The 26,461-nt window shown below is 39.5% G+C and overlaps 1 long non-coding RNA gene across 1 annotated transcript; it reads right to left on the minus strand.

Annotated features, from left to right (window-relative positions):
* Positions 1-3,658: 3,658 nt before the first annotated feature.
* LOC140205515 (uncharacterized) lies at positions 3,659-12,598 on the minus strand. Its single transcript, XR_011887862.1, has 3 exons — positions 12,533-12,598; positions 9,750-9,802; positions 3,659-3,708 (listed from the first exon to the last, which is right to left on the minus strand). It is a non-coding gene; the product is annotated as an uncharacterized lncRNA (long non-coding RNA).
* Between the last annotated feature and the right edge of the window lie 13,863 nt (positions 12,599-26,461).

Raw genomic sequence — 26,461 nt, forward strand, 5'->3', positions numbered from 1 at the left:
CTTAAACGCACAACCCACTGATTCAATGCTCAGGGCAATCACACAGCATCAAACGGAATCAATCCCGGATGAGCCCCCATAATTGTAACCCTCAGGTTCTGTCGACTGCATAAGTCTAGGGAAGACAATCTCTGGCCCCACCAAACGTATGAGGTTGAGGTGCAAACCTCCTGTTTGTGTGGATGCTGTGCGATGTGTTACTCTGTTACAAATCAGTACCACGAAATAACAGACAATGCACTACGTGCAATTAAACGATTCGGCTTTATAATTCTTAATTTGACTAAAGGGTTAGTAAAGTAAAGCAAAAAGAAAAGGGCCATTTTATTGAAACAGTCTAATGTGCACAAGTTGGAGCTCATGGTTTCCTTTCCCCTGGTCCTCCATCGATTTCCCCCGGCTTCATTGACTCCCAGTCCCACTCCAAGTCCACTCCTTTCTGGTGTCTACAACCTCTCCTTTCTGGCATCTTCTCTCATCAACTTCTGCCGAACAAAAGACCCAGATCACATCGGTCGCAGGCACACAAGCAGAAAAAACACTCCCTTCATTGGACGGCGCACATTCCAAAGCCCCTGTTATCTCTAGCCATAACCCAAACACTGCTGCTACAGAAAAACATTAGCAGTGAAACCTTTCCCAGGGTGTTATCTACCTCTTTGGTGTGACATTTGAAATACAACAAACACAACTTTTGCAAGAGAGAGATACTAAGTCCATTTACTGGATAGATAGCATTAACCACCAGTTCAATGAGTGTGTAATTTCTGAATAGTTTTAGGCTCATGATTGTACTTGAGCATTTCTAATAGCCTACTTTCAGATGGAAGGAAATTAATTTCAATCTCTTTAATTAGCAACAATAGGGATGTAATTTAGGATGAGCAATTAATTCAATATGAGATATATTTGCTGGTAGTGTATGGAATGACCCAGCGGTAACAAGTTCAGAGTGAAAGCATCAGATACACATCACTCCTGACTCAAAATGTCAGCCCGCGTGTGTACTTATTTTTAAAGAAGTTCAGAGAAAGGAGCATGGCTGCTGAATTAACTGTTGGTCTGAACCCTTGTGTACTGTTCTTTCAGGTTCCTTCCCTTCCCTTCGCTCTTCACTCTGGATACCTAGTGTAGAGATGGCTAATTGATACCAAGACCCACTTGTGATTCACCCTGTGTCATAACATTTCTCTTAACATTTCTCAGGGAAGCTTCCAACTGAACACAATAATTGATGATCAACTTGCATGCTCTAGGTATTCCCTGAAAAAAAATTTGACACTCATGGAAGTTACCAGAACAACTTCAAGTAATGGAACCATCAAAATTAGTTACTGATATAAATCTATGTTTGATTATGTGCACAAATTCAATAGTATGGCACATCTTAAACATATGACCACACGACTAAATTTCTGGATCAGCCTTTTCAATATTGTCATGCCTCTGCTACCATATTAGAGTATTTGCCTGAATTTCTTGCTTAACTCTGTGGTGGAATTAAACCCACAACCATGTTTCAGGAGTATTAGACAGTGCTACCAGTCAGCAAAAACTTACTTTTTTTTAATGTAAAATATATTTAAGGAATGTAAATTCACCTGCCACAGTTTTACACAGTTTATGCACTGTTCACATACTTATTATGTAGAAATGTAAGATTAATTTAATTTGAGTTAATTAAGATTTATAACCCTTTGTCTCAAATTGGTCACAAAGAACATTTGCCAGAGGGGAACCTTGAGACAGTTCTATCTGTTGACTAAAGTCTTGTTTTACATATATAATCACAGCATATGGGAGGTAATGGCAAGAACTAGGATTTATTCTAAATTTCTTTATACCTGTGAGAAGGTGGTAAATTGCCTTTTTTGAAACAGTACAGTCCAGACAATGACAAGCAGTTCTGGCTTTTAATCGAGTGATAAAGAAATGGTGAAATATTTTCCTGTCAGAATGGTGTATGATATGAAAGGGGAACATTCAGCTGGTGACTGTTTATAAGACAAAAATGTTTTTATTTTTCATTTTTTCATTATCTAGAGTGAATAGGGAAATCACTTAGCATAATGCATTTAGTTATTTATAAACAGTACAGGTGACCCCCTCCCCATTATGGAGGAAATGCATTCCAAAACAAAAATCCATATTGTACCTCTCTGTAACATTAAACCTCTTTTCCCATTGAATCCCATGAAACAAATGGAAAAACATTATTTATTTAGAGATACAGCCCCTTCCAGACCCATGAGCTGCGCCACCCAGCAACTCACTATTTAACCCTAGCCTAACCACAGGATGATTTACAATGACCAATTAACCTACTAACCAGTACATCTTTGGACTGTGGGAGGAAACTGGAGCACATGGAAGAAACCCACATGCACACGGGAAGAACATACAAGTTTCTTACAGAAGACACCAGAATTGAACTCTGAACTCCAGTGCCCTGAGCTGCAATAGCGTCATGTTAACCACCATGCTTCTGTGTTGTCCCATTCCTACAGGATGTACCTTATATTAAACCATTTTAATGGCAATGACAAAGTGACTCACCACTGTTATTTAATGCCATTAGACTCATGACTGGACAAGCATTATATGGAAGAAACAATAAATTTTGCAAATTTTTTTTTAGTCACTCAACACTGTGTCAAATGGGCTGGCAGTCACAACCGAGTCCTTCCCTGGCCACACCCTCTCCAGTCTGGGGCCATGTGAAGACATCCCAGAGTGCAGAGCTGCTGCACTATTTATCACAAGGCATTCTTTCTGACGTAAGAAGCTCATGAATTAGTGAGGAATTTAGATAATGAGATCTCAGGGAAGGGGATGCCATTTGAGGATCAGGGTTCATGCGGAGAAAGATGGTGAAAGAGGAGTGTGGGGGCAGTTAATGGGTCGATGTACAGTGACAGTAGAAGTGGAGTAAAGACAGTGATTACTTTAATAAGATGACCACGGCTATTGCTACACCCCATAATGGAGTGGGTCAGAGAAAATAACCTGTAGATAAACAGTGCGTCAGTACTGCACTGTGAGACTCTGCCCACGAGTCCCTGATCTGGAGAGGGCATGGCAGAGGAGGGGCTCAGCTGTGACTGAAAATCCAGTCAACGCAGTGACGTCATGTCCAAATCTTATTGCCCCACAGTTTTAAATGCTAAAAAGTGACATTTGTTATTCCTTTCACTATTTGTGTTTATTTCTCACAGCTAAATTCCATTACAAAGAATTTTATTCTGTACCTCAACATTTTGGGCAATGATTTGTGAATTCTATAATGGCAAATTTCTTTAAACCAAATAACTGTAACATGGAGAAAGGGGGGAGGGAGTCAGCTGTATTATCCATGCATCAGCTTCAGCCAAATAAATAACACACACTTAAATACATGATTCCACCAAATCTACTATGAAGGTAAAATGGACAAAGACTTGGCTCAATAAAGAAATTGTTTTAAAAAAATTATATACTGTAATAAACTTTTTATTACTGAAATATTTACTTATAAGAACATAGTATGATAATATGAAATGACATATTACTTAAATGCAATATCCGAATGTTAAAAGCTTTCTACAATCAATATATCTTCTTTACATTTGCAATTGATGTGGCAGCTTGGAGACGGCCTCCCTCCAATCGAGAAGTTAGCGTGCGAAACATCATTGATGCTTGTGCTGTCAGTTTGTTCGGTGAGGGATCCTAATGGGATTTTAAAAATATTTTAGCACTCTGTTATATGCTCCTGTCTTTGCATTTTTCTTGTGAAACAAAAATATAGTTCATAAACTTGTTCCTTTAATATGAGGAAGGTCAGTGAGTATGTAACATTGTCATCCTTTGGACCAGATGTTAAGACTTCGTGCAAGTGTTCAGATGCAGGAGCTGGAAGTAGCTTCGCTCCCAGGACTGAGAGGGAGATGGTAATCAGAAGTCAGCATTTGGAAGGTGGGTGGGGGGGGGGGGTCCACGGGGGAACAGCAGAAGATCAGAAGTTCTGCAGTGAGTCTTAGTAATCAGAAACTGATTTCTAGCTCAGAAATTGGATATGGGGAAAACACTTATTTTGGATGTAAGGAAGGAAACTGACATTAAATGACCAGTAATTTGAATCAAAAACTGGCAATCAGTGGGGAGTAAATTGACAATCAGATAGGGGTAAATCTGTATTTTGCAGCAAAGGAGACCAAGATTGAAAATGGAAAAGACCAAAAGTTTCTTTTAAAAGAGTACCAGTTGTGCTACTGCTTTCTGACCACAGGAATAGCAGATAACTTCACATTTAGTTTCCAAATGCACAGTATCCTTCTAATTTTAATACTTTATTATATATGACATTTCTTCTGATACCATTTCTTGTATGCCCCAAAATCCACCATTGTGTCTCCATATAATAATGATTTTATACAAAAGATTGCAGATGCTTGCACCAAGCCAAACCGCTGGAAAACTCAGTGGGTCAGATCACAGCAATGGAGGCAAAGGAATAGTCAATGTTTTGGGTCAAGGACTGGTATTATAAATTATATGAATTAGTTACAGTTGTAGTTGCATATTTTATATTTTGATTTCTTCCAAGGTCATCCCCCTACGCTCACCTCTGGAGCATCTGGACAGTAAATACACTTACATCAGGCTAATGTTTATTGACTACAGCTCTGCCTTCAATGCTATCATTCCACACAAACTCATCACAAACCTCCAGACCCCGGAGTCAACACCTCCCTCTGCCACTGGATCCTTGATTTTCAGACCAGCAGACTGCAATCAATAAGGATAGGCAGCAACACCTCCACCACAATTATTCAAAGTAAATTTATTATCAAAATACATATATGTTACCATATACTATCTTGAGATACATCTTCTTGCAAATATTTACAGAAAAAATAAAGAAATACAATAGAATTTATGAAAACTATACACAACGATAATTGACAAACCACCAATCTGCAAAAGAAGTCAAAACATGAAAATAATGAAATAAGTAAATAATACAGAGCACATGAGTTGCAGAGTCCTTGATAGTGACTCTATATGTTGAGGAGTCAGTTCAGTGTTTAGGTTCAGGAGCCTATGGTTGTGTAATACCTGTTCTGAAACAGGGTAATACCTGCTTCTCTACCTTCTGCCCAATGGTAGTAGCGAGAAGAGAGCATGGCCTGGATGATGGAGGTCCTTGGTTATAGATGCTGTTTCGTGTGACACTACTCTGGGTATTGTGTATACAGTGGCAGCTTAACTGAAAAGCTAAGATGAATTTGCCAAAAACATGGTGTCCAGTTAATAGCAAAAAGTGAGGACACAATAAGGAAAAGGTTAAGCAAAGTGACACCTAAAGAACTATGTCAGGGAGTTGTGTATTCCATCCCTCTACCACCATGCCAAAACATTTATATTGGTGAGACTGAAAGGCACTGAAGACCAGGGTAGCAGAACATAAGAGTGCCTTAAAAAACTTGAGAGCTAAATGAAGTGGGATCGCTGAACACTGCCGATCATGCTCATGTAGGCCAAGGTCCGATGAGGCCAATATCCTTGGCAAGGAAGAGAATGCCTATGAGAGAAAAATTAGGGAATCACTAGAGGTGGAGCATGTGGGGAACCTATATGTAGGTTCTAAGGGTGTAGCGATATCTCCAATGTGAGACCACGCATTCCTAAAGAAGATTGGGCCTAAAAAAATTGACCAATCAGAACAAGGCCAATTCAACCTAACCAATCAGCAATAGGCAATTCAAATCCAGTAAATAAGGGTTGAGCATTAAGCCCCACCCATGCTGCTCACTCAAGAGCGTATATAAGGATGTGTCTCATGTGACAGGGTCCTGAATTACCCCTACGAACTGTGCTCGATTACCCCGATGAACTGTGCTTTTGAAAAGAGAGAGAGAGAGAGAGAGAGAGGTATTTAACACCAGACACCTTGTTAAGAGAGAGAGAGAGAGAGACTGCTCACAGTTTGTTTATACTTTCCCAAGGACATCGCCTGCTTGTACGTTCTTACAGACAGAGAAGGGAGGAGCTGTTATTTGAGAGACAGTTGGTACTCAGTACGGGGAGATAAATAGAAGGTCAGATGATAGACCTGAGACACATGATTTTGGACACTGAATGAGCTTTGTTGTGCCCACAGAAAAAGTGTGTTTTGGAGGATCGATCAGGCAGATCGATCAGTGGCTCTCGCAGTGTGGAGAAGGTGTGACCGATGGGGAGTTACTTGTGTGGCCAACCCTCTCCTGGGTTGATAGCTCCACCACAGAAGAACGGTCCCCTTTGTTGTGGTCACAGTCGGTGACTTCTAAAGGATTTCAGAGGACAACGGGAAGATCGACGGCTTCAGCTCACCTGAAGACTCAAATCTCTCCCTCTCTCTCTCTCCATCACTACTCAACTCAATACCACTAACTGAACTGAACTTTACTCATTATCGTAAGACTATTTATCCCTAGACTTGAAGAAGCTTGGTTTTCATATATTTCCACACTTACTGATATACTTACTTATACATAATCATTGCTAATCTGTTTGATTTATCTGCATTTATATTACTGTATTGCGTAGTTACTAATAAATATTATTAGTTAATAGCAATACTGGACTCCAAAGTGTTTTCTATTTCTGCTGGTTCTTTAACTCGTCCCAGGTCTCTATCAAAATTGGGGCCTGCATTGTGATATGAATAAATTGTGTGGGGGGCTTGTTTGAATTGATTGGGGAAAGTCCCTGTTGATTTGCTTGTGTGGAAATACAGCAGAAATGGATGTTAGTGTTGAGAAGTTTCTGTTGGAACCAACCCCTGAGGCGTTGGATGATGCTAAAAGGGATGTGCTGTTGGCAATTGCTCAAAAGTTAAGACTAAAGGTGACCACTAAAATGAGGAAAGCTCAAATGCAGATGGTAATAACCCAGCATTATATAACTAAGTGGAAGTTTGCTGAGGAGGTGTTACAGTTATTCGTTGAAGGTAAGGTACTTACTGAGGCTGAGGTTCAGTTGCAATTGAAATTGAAATTAAAACAGCTTGAGGCTGATGAAGCAGAAAAACAGAGGGTTCATGAGGCTAGAGAGGCAGACAAACAGAATAGAGAGAAGAGGCAGAAAAATAGAGACAGTTTGAGAGGGAGATGTGGCAGCTGAGAGGTTTAGTGTCGTACCCTGATGATTTTTACAGCTCAGAAGGGCTTGTTTTGTTTGACGAATTCAAAAGTTGTGTCCCCTATGATGTAAAGGCATACCTAGATGAAGAGGATGCCGACACCCTGCGTGGGTCTGCTAAGAAAGCAGACGAAGTTCTTTTAACCCTTGAGGTTGAGTTTACTCCAGATGAGAGTTACCCAGAGAGTAGCTGGAAGGTTTGGGGTGACCTTGAATTTGAAATTGGGACAAGTGATGACAGTCCAGAAGAGGCAGCTGTCCCGATTGCCAGTGTTCAGGTTGTTGAAGTACCTGTGGATTCACAGGGTACTGAATCTTGTGTTGAAATTCAGTTAAGGTCTGAGGTGTCTGACTTGGTTGGAAAGGGATGCAGTTTTTTTTGTCAGATGGTTTTGGTTCAGTGAATGGGGGTTAACCTTGGCACCAGTGGAAATTGAGAATTCTTGGTCATTTGTATTAGACAGTGTTTTAAAAGTTAGTGATGGGTTGAAAATTGGTGAGGTAGGTGTTACTGAAAATAATGGGAGAAATGTTGTTCCTGAACTTTTGAATAAAGTACTGGGAAAGGTTGGATTGGTTGCATGAGCTTTGACCCTGCTTGCAGGACAAAGGCCTGCTGAGGAAGTATGTTCCCTCTGTTGAATTTTGTTTGGACACTTGGAGGTAAACAAGGTTTTGATGTTATTCATGATGATGTTGTCCAAGTTTGGGGTGTGGAGAGACAAAACTTGAAGTGTTGTTGTGACCAGGAGGGATCACTGGTGGAAGTTGCTGTGGAGACAAGTTGGAGTGAAGGTCGTAGCAATAGGATAAATGGATTGTTTGGCCTCTTCCACAATGTACACATGATAGTTATAAGTCTGGCGATGGCGCTAAGTTTAGTAAACAATGTTGGGAGGTTGACACCTCTCCAAGGTAAGGGTGAATTAACAATTCAACTAATGAGCAAAGATGTTGCTAATGAACCACACAGAAAGACTGATGTTTATCCCACATGCGCAATTACTCGAAGCATGTTTAGGAAGTCTGTTGAGGCCCAGAACAGCAAAACCAGAGGTTTAAACTATGATGATGTGTCACAGACTTCTCTACCTTTCATGTTACAACAGGATTTGGAGAGCAAGGTGTATGAGAAAGGTTTGTCCTTATCGAGGAAGGAATTTATAGAGGAACAGAATAAAGATTCTGAAATTATGGCTTTAAAGGAGACAGCTCTCACAGAAGATGAGGTTCAGAGAGAGTCAGTAGGATAATCTGCATTTATTTTACTGTATTGCGTAGTTACTAATAAATACCATTAGTTAATAGCAATACTGGACTCCAAAGTGTTTTCCATTTCTGCTGGTTCCTTAACCAGTCACGGGGTACATGACACTAGGTAAAAATAACAATAATAAACCAATTCCAATTTCCTGCCAATAAGACCATAAAACATAGGAGCAGAATTAGGCCATCTGGCCCATTAATTCTGCTCTGCCATTCAATTATGCCTGATCCTTTTTTTCTATCTCCTCCCCAACCCCAGTTCCTGGCCTTCTCCCTGTAACCTTTGATGCCATGTCCAATCAAGAACCTATCAATCTTTGCCTTAAATACGTCCAACAACCTGGCCTCTACATCTTCATGTGGCAACAAATTCCACAAATTCACCAACCTTTAGCTAAAGAATTTTCTCCGCATCTGTTTTGAAAGGGCAGCCCTATATCCTGAGGCTATATACCCTCTTGTCCTAGACTCTCCCTGCATGGGAAACATCCTTTAAAGATCTACTCTGTCTAGGCCTTCTAACATTTCAAAGGTTTCGATGAGATTCCCCCCTCATCCTTCTGAATTCCAGCGAGTACAGACCCAGAGCTATCAAACATTCCCTGTGTGATAACCCTTTCATTCCTGGAATAATCCTTATGAACCTCCTCTGGACCCTTTCCAATGTCAGCACATCTTTTCTAAGATGAGGGGCCCTAAACTGTTCACAATACTCACGGTGAGGCCTCACCAGTGTCTTATAAAGCCTCAGCATCACATCCTTGCTCTTATATTCTAGACATTTTGAAACGAATACTAACATGGCATTTGCCTTCCACACCACCAAGTCAACCTGGAAATTAACCTTCAGGGTGTCCTGCACAAGGACTCCCAAGTCCCTCTGCATCGCAGATTCCTGGATTTGCTCCCCGTTTAGAAAATAGTCTGCACGTTTATTTCCTCTTCCGAAGTGCACGACCATGCATTTTTCAACATTGTATTTAATTTGCCACTTTCTTGCCCATTCCCCTAATCTGTCTAAGTTCTTCTGCATCCTACCTGTTTCCTCAACACTACCTACCCCTCCACCAATCTTCGTATCATCAAAGCCATCTATTCCATCATCTAAATCATTAATATACAACATAAAAAGTGGTCCCAATAACCAGCACTTCTATGTCTAGCTTTAATTCCACAGTCATTTTTCAGTGAAATGTGTTAATTTCTGAGATTAATAGCTGTCAACTTGGAGGGTGGAGTGCACAAAAGGTTAAAAGTACTTCTAAGATTACATGTCAAGTAAAGGGAAGCAAAATTTAATTTGATATACAAAACTATACCATGTTGTAGAGCTCCATCTGGCTGCCACTAAAGGTATCTCCAAAATAGGTTCCTATTGATCATGAAAGAGAATTACAGAACAAAATTAAAATTACCTTCACCTTCTTGAAACTTCTTGCTTTCTTACTGATATACACAGCTACAAGAATTTAACTGAAAACTTGCACTAAACTATTACTTCATATTTGCAATTTTTTGCATGATAATGCTATTTTTAAGTTCAAAGTTGCAATTAAATTTATCATCAAGGTACGTATATGCCACAATATACAACCCTTAGGGATTCATCTATAATAGAATAATAACCGTAATAGAATTAATGAAAGACCGCACCATCTTGGGTGTTCAACCAGTGAGCAAAAACAAACGGTGCAGATACTAAATCAGCTATCAATATAGAGGAGCCTAGGAGAGACAATGGCACCTAACGGCGACTCCTTTGCTTGCATCTTCGGAAACAGCCCTGTTTTTATCCTTAATATCTCTATTTTTCCCTTTCATGGTTCTTTTGAAGACCCTGATCTGGAGTTACACACTGACTACAGTTCTTTGCGGGAATGGAACCCGCTCTCGGGGTTTCACGACTGACCATTATTCGGCGTGACAAGGGCGCGGCCTAAGAGCTTTGCTAGTCTTCAAAAGTCCGAGATTTCGTGGCTCTGGAGGCAGGGGGAATCAGAGGTTGGGGTCGGGCAGGAGATCGGTGTGTCGTGGGAGTTGTAAGATCTAAGGCTGTGTGCCCGGAGACCTGAGATCTTTGGGCACAGAGCTCAGAAAAAGTGACTCAATGGACTTTTAACATTGTAAACCAGTGAGTTGTTTGTGATGTCTTTCCTCTTGCTGTGAAAGGGAGACACCTCTTTCTTCCTTATTAGGGAGAAAGAGAGCCCGTGGTATGTCAAATACCGGGTGAATGAGTAGTCTTTGGAGTATTGCAAGTCTCTGTCTTTGTTGTTGCTTTACTGCGTGCTTGAGTGCTCGGTGGTGGGTGCTGATGGTTTTTTTTGCTGGTGGGGGGATGGGGGAGCATCGCTTGCTGCCGCTTACACATGGGAGGGAGAATAGCTGGGGGGACTTTGGGGTTCTAACATTTAGCTGTTATTCATTCTGTGGGGGTATTCCTCTGTTTTTTTGTGGATGGTTATGAAGAAAAAGCATCTCAGGATGTATATTATATACATTTCTCTGACATTAAATGTACATTTGAAACCTTTGATAATAATACAAAGTCAAAGGTGGAGATGAATCAGTATTTAGGAGAGAGATTAAAATTCTGGCTGATGGTGCCATAACAACAACCTCTTACTCAATGTTTCCAAGATTGGACTCATAAGCCATTTGAGAGCCCCTAAGTAGATCAACAGAACGAAAACCATCATCCTTGACCTTGAGGGATAGCCATGATGATGACTCAATGTTAGCAAGGCCAAGGAGCTGATTATTAACTTCAGCAGGAGAAAACCAGGGGTCCATGAGCTAAAAACGCAAACACCAGGAAATCTGCAAATGCTGGAAATTCAAGCACCACACACAAAAAATGCTGGTGAATGCAGCAGGCCAGGCAGCATCTATAGGAAGAGGTACAGTCGATGTTTCAGGCTGAGACCCTTCGTCAGGACTAACTTCATTATAGATGCTGCCTGGCCTGCTGCGTTCACCAGCATTTTTTGTGTGTGGTCCATGAGCTAATCCTCATTGGAGGATCAGAGGCGGAGAGGGTCAGCAACTTTAAACTCCTTGGATTTCACAGAACCTGTCCTGGGCCCAGCATACAAGTACAAATATAAAGAAAGCATAGCAGGGCCTCTACCTCCTCAGGAGTTTGTGTAGAATCAGCATGACATCTAAAACTTTGACAAACTTCTATAGAAGTGTCGTGGAGAGTATATTGACTGGCTGCATCACGGCCTGGTATGGGAACATCAATGCCCTTGAATGAAAAATCTGACAAAAAGTAGTGGGATACGGCCCAGTCTATCACGGGTGAAGCCCTCCCCATCATTGAGCACATCTACATGAGCCTCAGGACTAACACCACCAGGTTCAGGAACAGTTATTACCCCTCAACCATCAGGCTCTTGAACCAGAGGGGATAACTTCACTCAACTTCACTTGCCCCAATGGACTCACTTTCAAGGACTATTCATCTCATGTTCTCAATATTTATTGTTTACTTATTATTATTTTATTTTTCCTTTTGTATTTGCACAGTTCGTTGTCTTCTGCACTCTGATTGAACGCCCAAGTTGGGCGGTCTTTCACTGATTCTGTTATGATTATTATTCTGTAGTTCTATTGAGTATACCCACAAGAAAAGGAGGTTCAGGGTATATGGGGACATATATGAACTTTGATAATTAATTTATTTTGAATTTTAAACTTTAATAATGGAAAAGAGTTCTAGGGATGAAAACATTTTGATGGCTAAGTCTTCAGCTAGCAGTATCATAGTAACTGAATGAAGTTTGTCAAAGTTTGAGATGACATTTGATTTCATATCTCAAGGTGGAATAAGTCAAAGAAATCAATGGAACTTGAGTTAAATACCTCCAGGAAAATATGGTTTCTACATCAAAGACCTGAAGTAGAGATGGATAGATGCAAAGCCCACAGCATCATGGATATGTCAATTGACGAACTAGGCTTTGCAGTCTTGTTCTTCTGAGTGAAGATGAGCAGGAAACTAAAGTATTATGATAGCAATGAGCCAATATTATGGTTTATTCATTTTGCCAGCTTTCTAATGGACTTGGAATATATATGTTCATACAGTTTTGCTTACCAGATGTATGTGGCTGTATATGTTTCAAGCAAGGACCAGAGTTACATTCTTCCAAATGCTTCGCGCCTGCACTGACAACCAGTACTTTATTGATATTAGCTAATCCCAGCACCTAAGATATATGCACAAAGTAAATCCATGCTAATCAATGCCAAGGAAAGTTTCAGCAGTGTAAGTTCTAAAGTCAAACCACATCTCACAAATTAGGAAATCTAACCACACTGCACATTACCTCCGCAAAAATTTGAGTACATTTGTCAAATAAGAGTTCCCTTTCATAAAACCATGTAAACACTGTTTGATTATATTATGATTTCCCCAATGTTTTGCTACTATTTCCTTAATGATGGATCCAAATATTTTCTCAATGATAGGCATTAGACTAACTGGCTTACTTTCGTTTTCCCTTCTTTTTTGAATAGGGCGTTAAATATACAGTTTTCTAACTTGACAGAAAATAGGGAATTTTGAAAGATCACAACCAAAGTATAAATATTTTTGTTGCCATTCCACTTAACATCTGCTGCCGTCTAGAGAACCTGTTAACTTTAGCCTCATTAGTTTTCATACCATCAAGCTGGAGGCTACCCAAATGGAATACAAGGTATTGCTCCTCCAACCTGAGAGTGGCCTCATCCTGGCAGTAGAGGAGGCATGTACTGACACGTTGGAATGGGAATGGGAAGTAGAATTGAAATGGGTGGCCACTGGGAAATCCCGCTTTTTGTGGCGGACAGAGCAAAGATGCTCGGTGAAGTGAGCACTAACTGTCCACTCTCTCTGTGCCTCTTTATCATCTTCTACACCTCTATCAAATCACCTCTCATCCTCCTTCTCTCCTAAGAGAAAAACCCTAGCTTGCACAACTAGCTTAATAAATCATGCTTTCCAATGTAAACAGCATCCTGGTAAATTTTCTCTGCACCCTCACTAAAGCTTCCTCACCTCTCCTATATTGAGGCAAACAGAACTGAACACAATACTCCAAGTGTGGTCTAACCAAAGTTTTATAGGGCTGCAACATTACCTCACAGCTCTTGAACTCAATGCCCCGATTAATGATGGCCAACATACCATACACCTTCTTAACCACCCCATCTCTTATGCTGCAACCTTGAGGGATCTATGGATGTGAACCCCAAGAGTTCTCTGTTCCTTCATGCTACTAAAAATCATGCCGTTAACCCTGTGATCTGCCTTCAAGTTCATCCTTCCAAAATGAATCACTTCACCTTTTTCAGGGTTGAACTCCATCTGCCACTTCTCAGAACAGCTCTGCATCCTATCAATGTTCCATTGTAACCTACGACAACCTTCTACACTATCCATCACCACAAACATTTGTGTCATCTGCAAAATTACTAATCCACCCTTCCATTTCCTCATACAAGCCATTTATAAAAATCAGAAAAAGCAGGGGTCCCAGAACAGAACCCTGTGGAACACCACTGGTCACCAATATCTAGGCAGAATACATTCCATCTGCCACCATCCTCTGTTTTCTAAGGGCAAGCTAATTTTGAATCCACACAGCCAAGTTTCTCCGGATCTCATGCCTCCTGATTTTCTGAATGAGCCTACCACTGGGAAACTTGTCAAATGCCTTACTAAAATCCATAAGCACCACATCCACTACTCTGCCTTCATCAATATGTTTTATCACTTCGTCAAAGAACTCAATCAGACTCATCAGGCACAACCTGCACCTCACAAAGCCACGTCAACTATCTCTAATCAGACTGTGCTTCTTCAAATCACTAATCCTGGATCTAAGAATGTTCTTCAAGTTTGCCAACCACCGAAGTAAGACTCACTAGTCTGTAATTCCCAGGATTTTCCCTATTATCTTGCTTAAACAAAGGAATAACATTTGCCACCCTCCAATCATCTGGTATTACTTCTGTGGCCAGTGAGGATGCAAGGATAATTGGCAAAGGCGCAACAATCTCTTCCCTCGCTTCCTATAGTAATTTGGGTTATATCCAGTCCAGCCCTGGGAACACATCTATCCTAATGTTCTTCAAAGGTTCCAGAACATCCTCTTTCTTAATGTTGACAAGTTCCATGGTCTCCGTCACCTTGACCATGGGTTATAAGGAAGTTTATGGCAAAAATGAATTATTCTTCACTTTTTTGGAGGGGTTGCTATAAGTGTGTTTCTAAAAGACAGCAGGTATCAAAATCTACCTTCAATAAATAACAGTTTTAATCTAGTAAATGTGGAATATGTGTTACTCAACATTACAGAGATACTAATTTCAAAACAGCTATGGATCACTTAAGATCTAAGAAACACCTATATTTCTGTAAAGCTACTGATTTCTACAAATACAGTACAATCTTTTACCTTCTGTAAAGCTTATCAGTATCTAAAAAAAACTTCATACCTGGTGAGTGGTTTTGGAAATAAAACAAGGAGCATCATATTGTTTCTGTGACTGCAAATCCTCAGCACTTCCATAAACAAGAAAGGTATCCTCTACTGTCCCATCATAAAGATCAAATTTGTTATTTTTTTCTATATCCACTATATAAGAACGAACCAGGTAAGCACAGACACTGCTATATGTCCAATCCTAGAATAAAATTAGTAAGTGAATTCAGACTTCATAGCTTTTTAAAATTTTTATATTAAAAGCTACTCTCCCCTTTGAATCACAACCTGCTAGTGATCAAATACAGCACATTCATGAATTTGCAAATGATCGGAAAACATTTCCCACCACACAAATGTTCCTGACCTTTGAAGCTCAGAAGCCTCTTCACCCTCCACTACTGGGCACCTACTCACCCTACTCAGCTTTTCCAGCTACCCCACAACTCTGTAATAAGTGAGATGCAGAAATGAAGACAAGATTGCAGCATGCAAATAATGACACTCAGTTCCAGCTTGTTTTCTGTTTGATTTGGTGAGCAGATAGAGAGAGACAGAAAAAGAGGAAAAGGAGGGAGAGTTGCACTGAAAAAAATAGAAGAGTGAGTAGGGATAGAAGAAAAAGTGCGGAGAGGGACAGTAGAGAAAAATGAATAATTGAGCATGGGAAAGAAAAGAAATGATGTTGGAGAGAAAAAGAGAGGGGGCGAGTGGGAAGGAACAAGAGATCTGTGGAGGGGAGAAAGTGAAGAAAGGAAGAGAGACAATGGGAGAGAATGAAAGAGAGGGGGAGCAATGAGCAAGTGGGGAGAAGTATGCGTCTGGGTGAACGTGAGTGGGAAAGAGGTAAGAGGGTGTGCAAAAAGGTGGTTCACTTTATCCAAATGAGTGTCACGCAGTAAGTAAAATTATATCGCATAGATTCTATGTGCCAAATATCAAACATTCATTATTATTTGGATTTCATGGACTGTACAAGTCATCAACATTGTTTCTATAAACCTTTCTTAAAAACATATAATGTCTAGCTCATTTCACTCCAACATTTTGTATTTACTAATTAATTACTTTCCCCGTTACTTTTTATTCTTTGTCCGAATAGTTTTATTTGACTATTTCTTCAACAGGTTTAAGAATTGACACCAGTGTTGTTGCTTCTAACACTGTTCTGCATGAAGGCAATTCTCTGCTTAGTGTAGGCTTGGGTGAATTTACCTTCATTTGCTCAAGGAGCATATCAATAGTTGCCTGTTAGGTGAACTTTCTCTATGATTTTAAGGACAAAAATCATAGTTACCTGATATGTAATATCCTCCATCATGATACCTACAGCAATACGAATACCCGATGCCAACCAGATTTTATATTCAAGAGAAGGAAATTCAGAGAAGACATCAAAAGCCTCAAAGAGGTCATCAATGGAGATATAACAGGTCTAAAAAGAAATAAGAGTAGCAACATGTATGAAAAATGTTAGCATGAATAAAATTTACTAAAAACTAAATCTACAGATACTTTACATTAACTTTATATATATAATATATATGTGATTTCTAAATTTCTTGTGGAAAGTTAAATCAAAATGAGAAGGAATGTCAAAGGTTCACTTAGTCACTAGATTACAATTTTATATATAGTAATCTATAAAAAGTTTGCTTCTACCTATTTATTTTACTCTATTTGAAAGCTTGTCTAATAAGACCATGAAAATTTAAATTTATGCTGATCATTAGGTGCAGCAAAATGCCTTTTTTGCTTTTTGATATAAGTGTTTAATTTTTGTATAATATGTGTGTACTCACTCAACTTAGAACTTATACTAAAAATTCATTCATGATGGTATCATTACAAGTGAATGGACAAGACATTGAACAGGTGCGAAAGTTTGAATATCTTGGTAGTTGTCTGACAGGTGACGGGAGATGTGAAGTTGAGATCAGAAGGAGAATAGGTATGGCTAAGACCCAGTTCATGAAGCTAAAAGATCTGCTATGCAATCAGAAGGTAGACATCCAAAGTAGAATCCGCTTCCTCGAGTGTTACATGTGGTCAGTGCTGAGGTATGGATCAGAAACATGGACCCTGAAGAAGGATAACACGAAATGAATTAATACTTTTGAAATGTGGTGCTATCGACGAATGTTGAAGATCAGCTGGGTAAAAGAAGTTTCAAATGAGAGGGATTTGTCCGAAGTTGATAGACCACGGATACTGCTGGATAAAATTATGAAATTAAAAGTTGCTTATTGTGGACACATTACATGGAGAGATAACACCTTGTCAGACTTGCTATATGGAAAGGTGGAGGGAAAGAAAGGACGAGGAAGGCAAAGAACAACGTGGCTGGATAACATCAAGGATTGGACCGAGCTGGACAAGACCAGGGATGTTGTGGACAAGTGTCGGGACAGAGCGGCATGGAGAGAAATCGTCAGCCAACTGGAAATTCCAGATACAATCTAATGACGACGAGGATAACTTAAATGACACTGAAAAGACAGAATTGCAATTATAATTTTCAGAGTTGCTTGCTAGATTAATGTGTTCTATTAAATTAAATTTTATTTAATTTTCTTTGATATGTTGAAAGAATAACAATTATTTAAGGTAGACAGTAAGCCCTGAAATTGAAAAGCAATGCTCATGTTTTTTGCTTTATCTTTGATAATCACACATGAGCCATCCTATACATCTTATAATACAGTAGTGCCGATTTCCAGAGAAGTACAACCCACCAGAAATAGATGGAACATCTCCAGGCACTATTCACTTTAGCGCATTTGATATCTTCCACCTTCAGTCACATGTTATGTGAAATCTATAATGTTCCTAGTTTAAAAAGGTGCAAAGTCTACACTTCGGAGACGTGAGTTTTGGAGACTACCAACCATTTTGTCATTGCCTGTATGTGACTCATGAGTTTTTAATGCTGCACATATTTATTTCATAATTACTGGAGCTCACAGTGCTTGTTACTTTCAAATTTACCCATGGCACAATATTATGATATCTGCCTGAATAATGCACTCATGCCTCATAGTAGAAGAACATCATTCATAACATGGGGCTCAAAATGATTGGGAGGGGACACACACACACAATGAAGACACTTGTCTACTCTCCTCCCATGTTGTTCATGACTTCCTTAGCAGCTTTTTATGGTTATCGTTACCAAGCAGAAGATTCCTTACTCATTTCCAAATAACTGCATAGGTCACATTCTAACAGTAAAATCAGGATGAGAACCATCCTAATGATTTTAGAAGATAACATTTTCCAGTTTTGTGATTGTTTTACGGTGGAGGGCGAGGATTCCCTATTTGGTATTAGCACAAAGCACATAATCAGTTTTTTACACAAAGTGTGAAATACAATTTCTTGACAGGTGTGTTCAATGCTTACGTGAATATTAAATCTAAAGCCATCTAAATAGATCAGAATGATAATAAGGTCTGACTCTGACGTGCTTGTGACCTTACAATCACGCTATTTGCTTTAGATTCAGTATAGATCAAAACTAAGTATCCATGTGCACCATTAGGCAACTAACCCTGGATCACTGAGCAGTGTAGAAGAGCATAAGAAATGAAGGAATAGATGCACATCAGAATCAGAAACTGCAAATCGTGTTAGCCATTAGTGTAGCACATTGTACAAGGCAATGAGATACTCCACAGTGCTGCCATGGTATTCTCAAGCAATACATGCTAAGCAATGATCTATTCCTCAATTCTCGTTTTGGCTTTCATAATGATTGTTCAACTCTAGACATCATTACAGCTTTGTTACAAAACACGGACAAAAGAGATGGGCATGTGTGACTAGCAAACATTCAAGAAGCCCTAGCACAATGAAGTATTTGTAATGTGCTGATCTAACAACAGTGACTAAGTCTGATGGCACTCAGGACAAATCATCCTGCTTCGATCTGCACTCTATTAAAATTCCACCTTGAATATGCACTTCCTCCACTAAAAATCTACTGTGGCTGCAATATGTGGCATCAATATTCTGTATATCCTAGTAACTTGCCTAGATCTTGATAGAAACATAGAAACATAGAAAATAGGTGCAGGAGTAGGCCATTCGGCCCTTCAAGCCTGCACCGCCATTCAGTATGATCAGGGCTGATCATCCAACTCGGAACCCTGTACCAGCGTTCCCTCCATACCCCCTGATCCCTTTAGCCACAAGGGCCATATCTAACTCCCTCTTAAATATAGCCAATGAATTGGCCTCAACTGTTTCCTGTGGCAGAGAATTCCACAGATTCACCACTCTCTGTGTGAAAAAGTTTTTCCTAATCTCGGTCCTGAAAGGTTTCCCCTTTATCCTCAAACTGTGACCCCTCGTTCTCGACTTCCCCAACATCGGGAACAATCTTCCTGCATCTAACCTGTCCAATCCCTTTAGGATTTTATACGTTTCAATAAGATCCCCGCTCAATCTTCTAAATTCCAGAGAGTATAAGCCTAGTCGATACAATCTTTCATCATATAAAAGTCCTGCCATCCCAGGAATCAATCTGGTGAACCTTCTTTGTACTCCCTCTATGGCAAGCATGTCTTTCCTCAGATTAGGGGACCAAAACTGCACACAATACTCCAGGTGTGGTCTCATCAAGGCCTTGTACAACTGCAGTAGTACCTCCCTGCTCCTGTACTTGAATCCTCTTGCTATGAATGCCAGCATACCGTTCGCCTTTTTCACTGCCTGCTGTACCTGCATGCCCACTTTCAATGACTGGTGTACAATGACACCCAGGTCTCGTTGCACCTCCCCTTTTCCTAATCGGCCACCATTCAGATAATAATCTGTTTTCCTGTTTTTGCCACCAAAGTGGATAACCTCACATTTATCCACATTAAATTTCATCTGCCATGAATTTGCCCACTCACCTAACCTACGTAACTTTCCTTTGGAATTGAACTTCTGAACCAGCTGTACGACCTAGCATTTATGTGGTAGGAACTGAAGGCTCGAAGGTGCAGGACAGTTGTGGCATGGTATGTACAGGCCATATCTGGGAATGGCCATTGCTGGACTGGACTTCAAAGCAGCAATACCAAGGCGCCAGGACCCAGGCTTGAGAGTGAGGAACAAGCCAACATTTGACTGATTTAAGTGCCAGGCCAGATTGGAAAAGTCGTGTATGGGCCGAATCGAGGTGGTGAGACCCAGGCCCAAGAGCATATCAAAGCGGTAGGGCCTGGATCTGAGAGCAAAGAATGACTCACTGTTTGTCCAATTTAAGTGCTAGGCCAGATTGAAAAGATCAGGGTTTTAGGGCTGGGGCTGAGCTCACTGCTCACGAGATTTACTTGTCTCTGCGCTGAACCTTTGCAACTAATAGGCTCCTGAATTGGCTGTGACTGTCCTCGTGGCTGAGGACTCCATGTGAAAAACAAAATATATTATCAACTCCATAAGTCAGGAGTGGCATACATCCCCAAAAATGCAAATGCAAAAAGTTTGTTTTCATATTGCATGCAGCACCGCTCTTCGATTCTTTAAAATCCACCATGATAAGAAGACACATGATTACCCTTATGCCATATGAAGCTATTAATTTTTTTTTGCAATACATGATGATGGAAGATACATTTTGAAATAATCAAGACCTAGTGTACACTTAAGTATTTAGATAGTAAACAGATTAAATAACAATAATCTTAAAATGTTATTTTCCGATTGTCTTTGTAAAATTTTATTAATAATTTTAAACAGGTTTTCTAAAATTATTCATATATTTCAATCTGTCTCTGTTATATTTTTATTCACTGTAAAATAAAGAATACACATAAATAAGCAACAGGACTCATCCCTTTTCATTAAAAATAGTCCACAATTATCATTACTAATTCAACAATCAATGATAATATCTACTCAAAATTTCCATGACAATGCAAAAGAATTTTTTAGAAGACTATTATCAATTTGGTGACATGCTCTCAAAAAGGTTCACCACCCCACCCCAGAATTTATAGGAACAGTTTCCTAATATTAGTGATGGGGAACAACGGTTCCCATTTCCACACTGATTAAGTACACAATTTTGTAGCTACAGTATACTAATGGATATAACATAATTAACATCGTTCAAAGTAAATCTTAAGACCTTGTATTCCTTATAACCAAATATGAATTTTGCCAAGAAAAAACTAAACTTTGCTGCTTTTAAAAGTGTAATTAAGGACTAGAGGAAAGTCTGCACTGACCCTTTTTACAGTACCAGACTCTAACTTGTTTATTATTTTTCATGACCCTGTAAAATATTTATGGTAAATTTCACATTCATTGTAAACTTTATTTTATGTTAACATCTCAATTCCTTTGCTCAAAGGAGCAGCAGAAAAAATGTACAAATACAGGGATCGCTCCCACCGTAATTCCCTTGTCCATTCATCCCTCCACACTAATCTCCCTCCCGCCACTTATTCCTGCAAGCAGCCCAAGTGTTACACCTATCTATTCAATTCCTCCTTCATCTCCTTTCAGGGCCCCAAACAGTTCTTCTACGTGAGGCAACACTTCACCTGTGAATCTCCTGAAGTTGCCTATTGTGTTTGGTGTCCTCAGTGCAGCCTCCTTTACATTGGTGAGACCCGTCATAAATTGGGGGACCGTTTTGTCAAACACCTCCACTCCATCTGCCAAAAGCAGAACTTCCTGCTGGCCAAACATTTTAATTCCGATTCCCATTCCCATTCCAACATGACAGCCTCCTCTTGTGCCACAGTGAGGCTACCCTCAAGGTAGAGGAGCAGCACCTCATTTTCTGTCTGTGATGGCATGAATATCAATTTCTACTTCTAGTAAAAAAAATTCCCCCTCCCTCCCCCTCCTTCTTGTATTCTCCACTCTGGCCTTTTACCTCTTCTCACCAGCCTATCACTTTCCCCGGGTCCCTTCCTCCTTCTCTTTCTCCTATGGTCCACTCTCCTTTCCCATCAGATTCTTTTTTCTCCAGCCCTTTACCTGTCCCACCCATGTGACTTCACCTAACACATTCTAGCTAGCCTCCTTCCCCTACCACCACCTTTTTATTCTGTCATCTAACCCCTTTCATTCCAGTCCTGAAGAAGGGTCTCCCCTGGAACATCGACTGTTCATTCATTTCCATAGATGCTGTCTGACCTGCTGAGTTCTTCCAGCTCTTTGTGTGTGTTGCTTTGGATTTCCAGTATCTGTAGACTTTCTCATGTTGATAATGATTTATGTCTATCTTCCCTTCAATAAATCTCATGTATTAATTTATATTTAAAATATTATGGTTAAGTAATAATTAGTAATACCAGTGAAAGATTGGTTCCATACCTGTGCTACAGTTTCACAAGTAACGGTCACTTCCATCTTTTGCTGAGTTAAACAGTTCAGCTCTCCAATTATGGCTCCACTGCTCCTGTAATCCGTGAAGGTGGGCTTGGCTTTGTCTGGCAGATAATCATCTTCATCTTCATCATCGTCTATATCTAGGCCTTTACTGCTGGTTCCAAGTGAGGGTTTGACACCATGAAGCTATTAAACATGGGGCAAACAGGTTAATTAGCAATCTTTCCACAAAGTGACAAATGTAAACTAAGTATTAATTGAAGGACCAAAATACTTGGATATTAAGATGGTTGGTTCAGGATTATTTGTAGCAAACTCCAGTCTCAGTTATGTCCTCTACCATCGTATTAACAGAAGCATGATAATTCCATAGGCTCTGGGGAAAAATGTAAGTTAGCCATATCACTACATTCTTCATCTTAGTGAAGAAAACTTTAAGGTGGTAAGAACAAGTGAAGTCAGTGCAATAATCTCAACAAAAATTGATGAACTATTTTGAACCTAATAACAATGCTTAAGATCCCATAAGCATTTCACTTGCATGAAATAGTCTGAAATAAAAAATAGATATTGTTGGCATTAATGGTGACAAAACTGATTGAACATTTTAGACTATTTTTTATTTAAAAATTGGACAGAAAGCCAATGATAGTGACATTACTGGAGATGAGCAACCATCTGCCTCACAATTAACTGTCAGAGGATTTTTTTTCATTGTGTTTGTGCTAACGGAGACAGCTAAGTATGTGCGGATATTGCAAATGATTATAAGCAACAAGTTGCACCAGATCCTAGTGTCTGCATATGATTATAATTTGGTTCTGCAAATAAAATTTAAATGAACCTTGCATTAGTAGTTTATTCCAACATCTGGGCTGCTAACTCAGTTGCAATGTTATTACCAGCTTTCCTTTCTTTGTTTTTCCTTCTCCCTCAGCCTTCTTCCCCATTATGTGGCATGAGGACTTAAGTCTTCAGAGACACAGTTAAGGAAACTTAGTCCCTGCCTATAGATTCAGCTTTGTTAGATGCAATACATGGAAATTGTCCATCTGTGTTGAATGCCATGTCTGCTATTTCCTCACTATCTTTTTGCATGTGGCCAGCAGAGCGATGACCCTGTCTATTGTTGTCTATCTAAATGTCACTTAAATGTAATGACTTGATATGACTCATCCACCTTTTCTGACAGGAATATGTGTAGTCCGTGAATCCACTGTTAAAGTCAAAAGACTGTATAATTGAATAATCAATATATGTTAGTGGACAGCTCAGTTCTCTCAAAGCGCTTACATGCATTCAACTTAAATCAGTGGAGCAAACTGAAAAACGTGGTATGCCAGATCCAGTTTGAAAAGCTACTTAGATTTTAATTCCATCTGATTTCAAATTCACTTGCTTCTCCATGTTAAAATTACATTGCATAGGCACTGCCATTATCATATTTCTATTCTGATTTTTCTCTCCTCTATCTTCCAATATCCCGAATGCCTTCTCTCTTTGTCTCTTCCTTTTTTTCTCTACTTCAAACATGATCATTCAAGCTTCTCATACTTGGTAATCACTAGATTTAGTCCACTTGAATTTCTGATTGAAAGTAACCCCCTACCCCAGATTGTTGAGAGGCAAGATGCTGAATATTTTGTCAGGAATAAATTGCTATATTTCTTGTTGTATGTGGTCTTTGTCAGCATCTGTATGACTTGAGCATTACTTACCAGTTCTCAGTCTATGGCAGAACATTAGTATCAACTGCTACGTTCTTTGAGGAGTTGTAAACAGAATTGAACTTTAGGCACATCATCAGTAAAAATCCCCAATTCTGATCTTACCACAAAGAGAACGCAATTAGTATAGCAGCTAAAAATAGTCAGGTCTAGGATTCAGTCATTAAGAAATTCCTCAATAATAATGTCTTGGTATGAAATAATTAATATCTAACTATCAGAGCCGTCTTATTGTGAGTAAAAGGTTTAACTCCAGTCAATCAAAGATAGACTTAGTAATCACTTTTTTTTTGGTACACCTGCTCGTTCATGCAAATATCTAATCAGCCAATCATGTGGCAGCAACTCAATGCATTAAAGCATGTAGATATAGCCAAGCAGTTCAATTGTTCAGACCAAACATCAGAATGAGTAAGAGAGGTGACTTTGACTGTGGAATGATTGTTGGCTTGTGTACCTCAGAAACTGCTGATCTTCTGAGATTTTCTATACACAGCCTCTAGAATTTACAGAGATTGGTGTGAAAACCAAAAAAAAAAACATCCAGTGAGTGGCAGTTCAGCGGGCAAAAAAGCTTTGTTAATGAGAGGTCAGAGGAGAATGGTCGGACTGGTTCAAGCAGACAGGAAGTAGTATAGTAACTCAAATAATCAAGCGTTCCAACAGTGGTGTGCAGAAGAGCACCTCTGAATGCACAACACGTCGAAACTTGAAATGGATGGGCTGTACAGTGGCATGTTACCATAAACATACACTCAGTGGCCACTTTATTAGGTACAGGAGTGTATATTTTCATTTTGTTCTTCAATTTTAGCAGCACCCTTTGATGCCACATTTAGTCAACTGATATGAACTGGAATTCACTGGACCTTTTGAAACTCATATCTTGTCTTGTCAACAGTTTGTAAGCGAGCACAAAGAGAAATGATGGAAGAACTAAGCCAGTCCGATAGCATCCATGAAAAGAGAAAAGAATTAATACTTCAGGTTGAAGATTTTTCATCAGAACTGAATCATTGAACTGGAGGAGAGCAAGGGTAGCATGATTACAGCATCCTTCATCAACCCACTGATGATTGAGAAAAGATAGATCAATACCAGATAATTAGTTAGATTGGATTTGTTCTGCGTGTGGTGAAAAATTATTTTTTGATTTTACTCATGAGATGTTTAGCTATAATTTTAAAATGATGCCCTTGTTTGTGTATGTCCCTCAAGTAAAGATTTGTCATTATCTACCCCATCTAATCTTTCAATTTATTGTTGTTAATTAATATAGTTAATAAAATTGCATTTCAAACTGAGTCCTGATGAAGGGTCTCTGTCCAAAAGGTCAACTGTACTCTTTTCCATTGATGCTGCCTGGCCTGCAGAGTTCCTCCAGTATTTTGTGTGTGTTGCTTGGATTTCCAGTATCTGATGCTTCCTACCACTTTCATATTTTACAGTTACTTGATACTAACCAGCTCATTATCCCTAAGGAGATTATATCCCTCTAAAGTTTCACCTCTTGATTTAGTCAGTTATACAGTGAAAAAACAGATGCTTCATCCCAACTCATCCAAGCCTACATATGTACCTTCCTCAGCTAGTCCCCCATTTGCCTGCATTTGGCCCATATCCCCCTAAACCTTGTCTATCCATAAGCTTGTTCAAATGTGTTCTAAACATTGTAATCATACCTGCATCTGCATCATCCTCTGGCAGCTCATTCCATATATCCACCACCTTCTGTGTAAAAAAACTTCCCTCTCAAGTCCAATTTAAATCGTTCCCCTCTCACCTTAAACCTTTTCCCTCTGGTTTTAGACTCCCCTATCATGGAAAACTGACTAGGACTATCCACTTTATCTATGTCCCTCGTGATGTTATAAATATATACAAGGTCATCAACTTTGCTGCAGGAAAAACAATCCCAGCCTATCTTCCTATAGTATGGCAATGAAAACTGCAATATTCCAGATGCAGTCTCACCAATGTCCTATATAGCAGTAATATGGCATTCCAAGATGTTTCAGAACTGTACCATTATTCACTCTTCTTCCCAGGCATTGCTCAACTTACTGAATATACCTATTCTTTCCTTCTATTTCAGATTTTCGGTACCTGTTTTGTGTTTAAGATTTCCAGCATATTCTCCCTTTCCTATTTACATTTCTTGCAGATCCATCAGCTGGAAATTCACAAGACCTCATTGCCCGCCCTATATGGCCACAGAACCATTAGTTCTTTCCACCTTGCCTATCTTGACAATTTAAAATACATATTTTGAAATTTTCCTACTTCATCAAACCAAACTATTAACTTAGATTCCTTCTAACAAATGCTTTTTGATCTACTAAGTTTCTCCAACCTTTTCTAATTTTATTATTGAAATTTTTGTCTATGCTGTAGATGACACCAGGCTTCCATTATTTGTCAGAATGCAATTAAGTGGTGAAATCAAAGGCAAAATGTCAGAAGTCCTGTCCAGCCATCTAATAAAAAGAGAGAGAG

The sequence above is a fragment of the Mobula birostris genome, chromosome 11, assembly GCF_030028105.1.
Source record: "Mobula birostris isolate sMobBir1 chromosome 11, sMobBir1.hap1, whole genome shotgun sequence".
Lineage (NCBI taxonomy): Eukaryota > Metazoa > Chordata > Chondrichthyes > Myliobatiformes > Myliobatidae > Mobula > Mobula birostris.